Genomic DNA, 11,169 nt, shown 5'->3' with positions numbered 1-11,169 from the left:
CACATAGCTAGTAAATGACTGAGTCAGGATTAGAATTCAGCTCTTCCTGACTCCAAGTCTAGGACTTCATCCACTATTCCACCATGTATGTCAAAGCTTAGAGATCATATGGTTCAACTTTCTCCTTTCACAGATGAGAAGACTGAGGCCCAAAGACTGGAAATGATTTGTTCGAAGTCACATAGCTTATTAGATAAGAAACCGAGCCAGGCCCAGAGCCTAAATTTCTTGGTATCGTTTTCTTTTGCCTTATGCTTCTTTCTCTTTGAATTTTCCCTTTATTCCCTAATTTATTCATCATGATTTGACAAATAAGTTCTAAAAAAACATGGCCCTTGAAGCCAATAGCAGCCTTTAGATTTTACCCAGTCCATATTTACCCTGTTGGGCATGTAACTGTCAGGGCAGTTGAATCATATTGAATTGGTTGAATCATAGTGTATGGCTACTCCTTCCCCTCTAAATTTTTACAAAGGTGACATTTATTTGAGATGATTGAGGGCAGCCTTGAACTGAAACTGGAACCTAAGCATCAGGGACAACTGCAAAGACAAGTATTAGCTGATGAAGAGGAGAGGTCACAGAGGGGCAACATGAAGATCCAGGAAGGGGGAGAGGAGTTTATTGTCAATCAAGAGGCCATCTTGTTGCCTGCCCACACTGCCTGGTCTTGGTGCTGATTAGGGTGGGGAGAGGAGGAGACAGTGGGAGACTAAGGGGTGAGATATGTGACCCTCCACAATGCTTTTTAAAATTTTGTCTAATTTAGTAGTACATCTTGTTTCAACACAATAGATACTTCCCAATAAACATACCATCGAACCTCTTTACATTCCTTACATAACCATAAGGAATTGTTTTTGGCCCCAAGGGATGGATTCAGTCCTGGAGAAGCCTGGCTCTAATGCCAACGTCCACTCTTCTGTTCTTCACACTCTTCACCTTGGTATAAACTCTGACTCTGGTGCCCTGGATATCATTTTACCTATGGTTTAGTAGATTTTGGTTCACATCTAAGTTTTCCCCAACAAAAGATAGGAGTGAAAAGGTACTTAATGTACAATATGAATTAACTGACATAGGTAGTTTAGTCCTACACACAAAAGGAAATGCTCAATGCAAAAGAATCACAAGTGTATTTCTGATGAAAACTAATCTTAAAACATGTTTCAGTAACTTAATATAACTATTGCTACAATCTGCTATGAGTTTAATATTTAAACCTTATCAGGATATAAAATAATTTGCAGGATTGTTACTTGGCATTTTACTTGGTTCTACACTGTTCAGACAACTCCTGGTACATGTCTTCTGGTAAAACAGTTAGGTTTGAGCCAATTATCTTGTAGGCGGCTTCCTTCTGTATAAGTACTGTAATAGTTGCTTGGGGCTTTTCCTCTGCCTCCATTAAGCTCCAGCCAATTCATGCAAGTTAATTTTCCTTCTACAAAGATATGCTTCTGAGTTTTGCCAAAACTGAAATCACCCTCACACCTAAAAAAAGATGCTTCTGCATAACAGTATCTCAAATTATGTTGACATTAAATCCAATATCATCATTTGGAGTACTGGAGAAGACCTGGGTGGTACAGTAGACCACTTCAGACCTGAAGTCCGAGAGACTTGAATTCAAATTGGCCTCAGACACTTTGTTCATAGTTGTGTGACCCTGGGCAAATCAATCAACCTCTGCTTTAAGTTTCCTTCACTGTAAAATGAGGATAATAATAGCACCCAGGGTTGTTGTGAGGAAAAATCAGGTATTTGCAAAGCACTTTGAAAACCTTAAAGTGCTATATAAATGATGTCACTTTTTTGTTCAAAATCTCGAAGTGGTTTTCTATTGTCTACAGATTAAAGTCCTAACTCCTTTGTCTGTATTCAAGTTTTCCGTCATCTGGTGTCACCTGGTAGGTGCAATCTCATCTCAAGCTATTCCATGCCCTGCACTTTAAACTCCAGCTAAACTGGCCTATTTGTCTTTCTCTTTATTTACCTCCTACTTTCCTTGACTCTGCCTTGATTCAAGCCACTCCTTATTCCTGGAATATTTTCACCAAACCTGCCCTGAACCCCTTCTTCTAGAATACTTGCCCATCCTTTAAAGATTACCTCAAAAGCCACCTCCTTCTGGATGTCTTCCCTGATCCCTCCAATTAGTCTCTTAGATCTTACATAAAATTTTGCCTGCACTTCTCTGATGCACTAGTAATGGGGACTGATCAAGGGGGTCTCTGATCAATTTTATGAGTTCCTTAAGCAAACTTGATGAAATTACATTGGGTGGATCTTGCTGCAGGCATTGAAGGACATTTCCCAAGGAGATGGGCTTGCATACTGACACCTTACTAATTAAGTTTCCAAGATTAGGGTTGCCTCCTAAGATTTGGTAGACTGAGTCTCAGGAGGATGGATTTTCATTGAAGAACCCTCCCTCCCTGTGGTCTCTAAAAGAGCTGTGAAAAAATTCTCACCATTTCCCCCTTTTCTCTTCCTGCATTTTCTCTCCGTTTGACTTTTTGACCAAAAATAGGAGAGCAGATTTCTTCCTCCATATTCCTTAGGGAAAAGAAAATAATGATTTGCAGGAGAACAAGGCAAAGGGACTTCGGTTTGCTTTGATGAGCTTAAGAGGAACATTTATGGATTACCTTTTTACTGAGCACAAATTGGAGACCAGTGACCCTGAGAATGGATATCTCCAGGATTACTTTATAGCTGGTTATTCTGGGGTGCCAGGGCAGGGGTTTAATGAATTAATGATTGTGAAAAAAGGGAATCTAACTCCTCTCATTAGAGGCAGATATCCTCAGGACTGACCGTGGTTCAAGAGTAGAGAGGTCCCTTAGAGAAGAAGAGAGTATCCCCATGTGGACCCAGCAGCATTCTTCAATGATAAAGTAGAATATCAAGATTCTGCGTAACACATAATACAGGGAGATGCTTTGTGGTGGAGGGGTATTTCCCTTCAGAGAACATCCTTCTTTAGGCGACCATCTTTTCTATTTCCATGTAAGTTCAGCCACGTCCTATTATTCTAGACGTGCTTCTTCAAACCCATCTTCAGTTGGCATGATGATGGTATTGGTGGAATAATAGGGTAGGCTGTCTCAGCTATTATCACTGTCACTATTACCACCTATAGCACGATCACCACCAGCTTCAGCACCACCATTATTTTTATCACCATAACACACAATATTATGAGGCCTTGCAGATGGCTTCATGACCTCCTCTTGATACTACCATAACTAAATGCTCTCTTATTATTAAGAGGGCTTGCTACTGTTTTTCCAATTCCTTTCTTTCAGTGATGTTGTCAGGAGCTAACATGAATCTCACCTGTACTTCCCTGAAACACACATTGAAAGTCCTTCACCTGAACCAGAGGTGACAAACCCCAGATCAAGATGAGACCAAGTCCCTAAAAGGGGAGGAAGAGCCATGAGAGCTGGCTCAGCAGGGTCACATCAAGGCCCTTGGGGCTGCTGGGCATATGTTGCGATGATGGTTGTTAACATATGCAGAAGGAGGCAGCTCAGATTCCTAAGATATTCTGAAAACCAGTAATAGCTTCAGTGCTGTCCCCAGTTATGTTGTCCCCAGTTAAATATAAAACTTAAGTAATTTGTTCTATTAAAAAAGCCTGAGTCTTATTTTTATTGGGTGACATGGTAAAGCCCTGCTTTAAATCAGCCACAAGACCTGTCACCATAGCAATACCACTGTGCGTACACACACACACATACACACTCACAAACTCACACACATACATATACACATACACGCGCACACATCTCTCAAGGGTCTAATTAAGTGGACAACTGCTGGGGCTTCTTGATTTATGGAGTTTTCGCTTGACCCTTCTCCTGGGGCTTAGTAGCCCCACTAAAAAGGAAATGCTGAAGGAGGGAAATGACAGGTAAGGATGGGGTCTTCTCCTTACTGCCTCCATAACCTGGTGGCAATTGAGACTTATCAAACACACACTCTTCCAAGATAAACCAAAAACTGGAGCAGATGAGTGGGAAAAAATATTGATTCTATAGGTTCTTTCCTTAGTCAGATTCTCTCTTCTCAAAAGATACATCCCTAAATTGGAATGACCAATTGTTGAGGTAATAGAACCTGGTATATTAGACCTGGAAAGGACCTCAGAGGTCCTCTAGCTCACCACCTATCTGAGTAGGAATCTTCTCTCTCCTCCCCACCCTACTCCCCTTCTTCTTTATCTTTCCATCAAAGATAGGAGCCAACATTCTCTAATTGTCATGGAAAAAGGATGCTCGATTTTTTTAAAATAAGAAATTGTTTTGCTATTGTGATGTTGCTATGGGCAAAGCATGCAGTTGGCAGGTTTCCCAGGTGATATTTGCAATACTACAGAAGCTTGAGTCTGGCTCCTGTCCTGCTTCCTGACTACAGGAAATCAGCTGTTGCTTTAATTCATTAACTAACCAGCAAAAAAGCTCTCCTCTATGCCTGTGTGCATGCAGCTAAACCTGCTAATCCTTGGGCTTGAAAGAAACTGACAAGAAAGAAGCTCTCATTGGCCCAGATTCCTAGTTCGAGGCAGATGAAAATGAAATACTCCTTGGAAATATTGGAAAACTATGAAACAATCTCTGTGACGCATTGCCCCTATCTCCCAAGTCTGGGACCTCCCCTTCTCAATCATGACTCTCTATATTTATATTTTTACACAGCCAGTTCCACTTTGTGAAATCACAAGGTTTATTAAACACAGGAAAATTGTAAGAAAATTAAATGCTCCATGTATAATTGATATCATATTGCTTGCCTTTTCAAGGGTTGGGGGAGGGAAGGAGAGAATTTGGAACTCAAAATTTTATAAATGAAAGTTAAAATGTTTCAAAAATGTAATTGGGAAACATTTAAAGAAATAAGTATATGTATATATACTTTAAGTAAGAAAGGTGCTCTCCCTTCATGGAAAGCTCAGCCATCCATACAGTAGGAGTGATCCTAGGGCTCCATGAAATTTATGCGATTGCTGTATGTGTAGCAGTTATAATGGGGCTGAGCTCTGGAAAGGACCATTAGAGAAGGAATCAAGCATTTGTTAAGCCCTCCTATTGGGTAAGAGGTGCTATATGAAGCCATCTCCTAAAGCTTTTTCCCAGTTTTCTTCATGGGAGGTTGGAAGAACAGTTTCAAATCACTTGCCCCAATGTCTGATGATCATGAGAGAGTCAAAGTGAAAATTTACCTGCCTGGGATACATCTAGAGTTGTCTTTGCAGGTCGGTAAGTGGGGTTTGTAGGGGAAATGCAGAGAGTTGAATGGGTTTTCAACCTTTTTATCAACCACAGAAATTTCACAACTGGCCCTAACCCATCCTTACCTCTTTTAGGCCAATCATATCACTGAACTACCCTTACTCCTTTGCTGACCTCAGCTCCTTGGTCACTAGTCTTGGTCACGGTAGGTTTGCAGCAGCAGTCAATGCTCATCACCAGACCCATGGTCCCCTTGATGTTACCCGTTTTCCTATTTCACAGTTCCTGGACTGAAGGGCTGGAAGAAGAGAGGAAGAAGACAGAAGCATCTAGTTTGGCATGGCCCATCCCCAGAGCTCTGTCCTTTGCCTGGTCTATGGTTCCCTTTTCCCTGGAACTCTGAGCAGGGGTAACTTCTCATTGGTTGGATGGGGGAGAAATTCAAGAGATCTCTGGAAAAGCTCCACTGTCTCTCTCATGGCTTTGGGCCCTGAGACAGATAAGGGGTAACTGGTTATACTATGAAAAATGGTTCTGTTCTTAAAATCTCTTTTGCTATTTGAGTAGAACATATTCCTGAGTCTTTACATTGTAACATCATTTGAGGTATTTCAAAAGGGAAAATATTGCTTTTGTTTATAGCACCAATACAAGGAGTCATGACACTTTTTTTTCTATTTTGAGAATTACGTTTGGCACATATGGTATGTCAAGTCACAAGGTTAGGTTTAAATTTTAGCTCTGTCATCTATGCTACCTTTGACAAGTCACATAGGTTATATGTCTACAAAATGAAGGCGATAAAATAGAAGACCAATGACCCAGGTAGGTGACATAGTGTATAGAGAACTGAGCCTGGAGTCAGGAAAACCTGAATTCAAATCCAGCCTCAGGCACTTACTGGCAGTGTGACCCTGACCAAGTCACTTAACATCTGTGTGCCTCAGTTTCTCTGACAGTAAAATGGGGATAATAATAGTACCTACCTCACAGGATTGTTGTGAGCATCAAATGAGATATTTGTAAAGCACTTAGCACAGTGCCTAGCACATAGTAGTTGCTTAATAAATGCTTGTTTCTTTCCTCTTCCCCTAAAATGCTTTCCAGTTCTCAATCCTTTTATAAGTGCAACACATACAGCTTTTATGAAGGGACCTTAGGGGTCACCCCTCCCCCCACTCTATGGTTACAGTTACATGAAACTCAATTTAGTTCTATCTTATTTATACGCTTTTTTTAGTGTTCTTGTATCTCTTTCACATGCCTACATCTGCCTGCCCCACTAGACTGTAGGTTCCTTCAGTTCAGGGGTTGTGTCTTTTCATGTTTCATTTAATGACCTCTTTATGAATTTTTTTTAAAAAGTTTTATTGGTGTGTTCTATTTTTATATTACTTTTACAGATTATTCCCACTTCCTGAGGGATATCTTGTAACAAAGTAAAATTAACAATACAGTGATCTCTTCTGAAAATGTATGCAATATTTCACATGCATATCTCATATCTGTCTACTTAAAAAAATTAACAGAAATATATTTTCTTTCCCTCTCCTTTTTTGCATCATTGGGGAAAAAGAAAAACAAAACTTTTTGTAACAAATATGAATAGTCAAGCAAAATAAATTCCCTCAAAATCAAATTGTCACTTGATGACCACTTTGACTGTCCTAGGTTTAATGATAATTAAATCTCTCTGTAGGTAATGTCAAGTTTTGCATATCCAGTCCTAGTATCTCTTTAGTGCTCTAAACTGGTGTGACCAATTGCCTTATGGACATTTCAAACTGGATATCTATAGGCATCTTAATCTTAACATGCCCTCCCCAAACTCACTTTGCTTCCCTACTTCTGCTGAGGACACCATCATTCTTCCAAACACTCAAGTTCACAATTGTAGAGTTTTTCTCCAAGTCTTGTTGATTCTACCTCCACATTTAAAAAAATATATTTTTATTTTTTATTAATTTATTTTTATTTATCAATAATCACTTCCATATGTTTTTGAGTTTAAAATTTTTCTCCCCCTTCCTCCCCACCACCCTCCCCAAGATGGCACACAATCTGATACAGGCTATATATTTACATTCATATTAAACATATATTCACATTAGTGATGTTGTAAGTAAAAATTAAAACCAATAGGAGGAACCATCAGAAAGAGGAAACAAAACTCAACAGAAGAGAAAAAAAAATAGCAATTCAACTTCCATAGTTCTTTCTTTGGATGTGGATAGCATTTTCTATCACAAGGCCTCTGGAGATGTCTTAGATCCTTGTATTGTCAGGAAGGGTTAAGTTTATCAATATTAGTCATCACACAACATGGCTGATACTGTGTACAATGTTCTCTTGGTTCTGCTCACTGTCTTTCCAGGTTTTTCTGAAGTCAGCCTGTTCATCATTTCTTATAGCACAATAGTATTCCATCACATTCATATACCACAACTTGCTCAGCCATTCCCCAATTGATGGGCATCCTCTCAATTTCCAATTCTTTGCCACCACAAAAAGAGCTTCTATGAATATTTTTGTTCGTGTGGGTCTTTTTCCCATTTGTATGATCTCTTTGGAATATAGCCCTAGAAGTGCTATTGCTGGGTCGAAGGATATGCACATTTTTATAACCCTTTGGGTATAGTTCCAAATTGCTCTCCAAAATGGTTGGATCATTTCACAACTCCACCAACAATGCATTAGTGTTCCAATTTTCTCATATCTTCTCCAACATTTATCATTTTCCTGTTTTGTCATGTTGGTCAATCTGATAGGTGTGATGTGGCACCTCAGAGTTGTTTTGATTCTCATTTCTCTAATCAATAGTGATTTAGAGCATTTTTTCATATGACTATAGCTACCTCCACATTTTTACAATCATTCCTTTCTCTTCCCATTACCCTAGTTCAGTTTCCCCAAAAGTCTCACTGAACTATTGCAATGTCCTTCTAATTGGTCTCCCTGTGTCAAGTTTCCCTCATTGCAAATCTATCCTCCACAGAGCTGCAAAGTGATTTTCCTGAAGGTCTGACGTATCATTCTTCTACATTAATATATATATATATATATATATTATACATATATACATACATATACATACACACATATGTGTGTATCTCTATCTCTATCTATCTATCTATTTATCTATTTGGTGGCTCCCTTTTACTTCTAGGATCAAATAGAAATTCTTTTTTTGATATTTAAAGCCCTTTATAACCTGGCCCCAACTTACCTTCATAGCCCTATTAGTCATTATTCTACTGAAGCTGAAGCTCAAATACTTTGGCCACATAATGAGAAGATGGGACTTATTGGAAAAGACCCTGATGTTGGGAAAGATTGAAGGCAAAAGGAAAAGGGTTTGGCAGAGGATGATAAGGATAAATAGTATCACGGAAACAATGAACATGAACTTGGACAGACTTTGAAAGATAGTAGAGGACAGAAGAGGACAGAAGTATAGCAGAAGTATAGTAGCCAAAAGAAGGACCTGGAATGCTATGGTCCATTGGGTCATGAAGAGTTGGACATGATTGTACAACTGAACAACAAAAATAAAACTCTATATTGTAACCTAATGGCAGTTAGATAGTGCAGTGGATAGAGTGCGAGGCCTGAGGTCAGGAAGATTTAAGTTCAAATCCAGCCTTAAACACTTACTAGTTGTGCTACCCTGGGCAAGTCACTTGACCCTGTCTGCCTCAGTTTCCTCATCTGAAAAATGAGATGGAGAAGAACATGGCAAACCAGTCCAGTATCTTTGCCAAGAAAATCCCAAATGGGGTAATGAAAAGTCAGACACAACTGAAACAACTAAAAAACAACAAAATTGTAACCTAGCTGACCTTGTTTGTCTCTCATCTCAACCTAGAAATGCTTATCATTCCCAGAGAGCCCCATGCTTCCTTCAAAACTCCTCTCAAGTACCATCTTCTAAATTAAACCTTTCCTGATCCCCCCCCAGCTGCCTGTGCCTTTCCCACAGAAGTATTTTGTATTTAATCAGTCAATCAATCACTCTGTAAGCACTTATTAAGCATCTACTATGTGCTAAGCACCGAGAATATAAATGTAACAAGGTTTGGAGAACTGATTGGTACCTTGGGATTTGTAGTTCAAAGGTACAAACATTGCCTCTCTCAGGTATGAGAGAAATTTGGAACTATCTTTGAGTTAGAAGGGAGACTTGAATCATGCCCAGTAGTTCTTAAAGGGACATACACAGTATGTGAAGGGGCATGTGGTCTGGGGTGTCCAAGGATGACTAGCAACTGTGGTTTGAGGGCTTGCCCAGCCCTTTCCAGGGCTGCTCATTCACCTTTGGTGTCTAACTGGCTCTCAATTCTTACTTGTGGCTCCAAGAAGCTGGATAGCATGTACAGTGGCAGATGGGCTAAACCAGGTTGAGGTTAATCAATAAACAGGTTATCAATGACCAGTCAGTGAATTAGAGGCAGGGTGTCTACCTCGCGCATTTGAAGACTTCCCCTGGCTTCCCCAGATGAGAACAATTTGTTCCACTAGCCATGAAGGTGGCTGAAGCAGATGCTATGTAGTGCTTACAGCTTGGTCAAGCATCCAAGACCCCACCAAGGTCATCTGCTGCGCTCCAGGCCATCTCCAGTTGTCCTGACTTTTGTCTTGTTACTGGATTTTGATGACTCTGAAAGAGTGAGGCTGAAGACTTTGTGCAACTCTGCCTCACTTAAATCCAATTTATCACCCCATGATGTCATTGGTCCTTTTCGAAAATGAAGAACAAACAACAACAGTCTGTGAAACACAGATTCAGAAGAAGTTTGAAAGCTGAACCACTTAAGCAGTAGTAAAGAGACAGCAAGCCTCCTCAGCCCTGGTTTTATGAGCAGAGTCAGAAAGGGTTTCTGGTAAGGAGATACCAGAAGAAAGGAGAAAGGGAAGGAGAAAATGAAAGAAGGGCTGAGGTACTGCAGGTAAGGGAATAATAAAGGAAGGACATTGGGCCTCTACAGGCATCTTAGAAGAGACTCAGGTCAAAGCTATACTGGTAATTGTACACACCACTTCAAGGACTGAAGGAAGTTCAGTAAAAGACCCACTCTTCCCCCAATTTTCGCTTCTGTGCCTGTCCAGAAACAGATACTGCAGCACACTCTGTTTGCTTCTTTTAACTACATATCTCCTGTATCCTGATTTTTGCCTCAAACATTTAGAGATTAAGGGTGAACTAAAGATAAACAAAAATTTAAATCAGAGTAGAGAACCAAACTTCTATCTGAATGTTAGGAAGTTTCATAAGGGGTGGGGGTTTATGAGCTATTGTGGTTGAATTAATAGCATTTCTTCTGATAAAAATAGACAAAGGGACCATATGGATTTGGGGCATTTTATGATGCTTCCAGGCTGGAAGAGATTTAATTGTTGTAAGAGGGTATGGCTGGTTAAGTCTTCAGAGAGAAAGGGGGGTAGGGAAGGAGGGTCTGTGACCAGAGAAAAGATCATACCCTAAACTACCCTAAAAGAGAGGAGAAAGAAAAACAAAAACTTTTTGGATCTGGAAAGAATTCTCTGTGCCTATCCACAGGGCTGGAGGGAGCACAGAAGAGTAAGATGAGCCAAGTGACAATGCTACAATCCACTTGGATAACCACAGGAGTGGCATACACAAAGAAAAAAATTTTTTTAAAGTTCTTGCCCTTATGGGGCTTACACTCTAAAGGGGGAAACAACATAAACTTATTTCTGCATCTTTATTCTGTTCCTATTTTGTTGGTACATACTTATACACATGCTGTTTCATTTTTGTCTTTGTAATTGCAGTCCCTAGCACAGTGCCTGGCACACAGTAAGAGCTTAATCAATGCTTTTTGATTGGTTGATGGCTTCTTCCCTGTCTCTGTAGGTGCCCAGGTGGTGAGTGAAACCAAAAAACTTCAGAAGTCAAGGAATATATACT

The sequence above is a fragment of the Vombatus ursinus genome, unplaced genomic scaffold (genome assembly GCF_900497805.2).
Source record: "Vombatus ursinus unplaced genomic scaffold, bare-nosed wombat genome assembly UNPS02011431.1, whole genome shotgun sequence".
NCBI classification, from domain to species: domain Eukaryota; kingdom Metazoa; phylum Chordata; class Mammalia; order Diprotodontia; family Vombatidae; genus Vombatus; species Vombatus ursinus.
The sequence above is the reverse complement of the archived record's forward strand: the minus strand, read 5'-3'. Positions refer to the sequence as shown.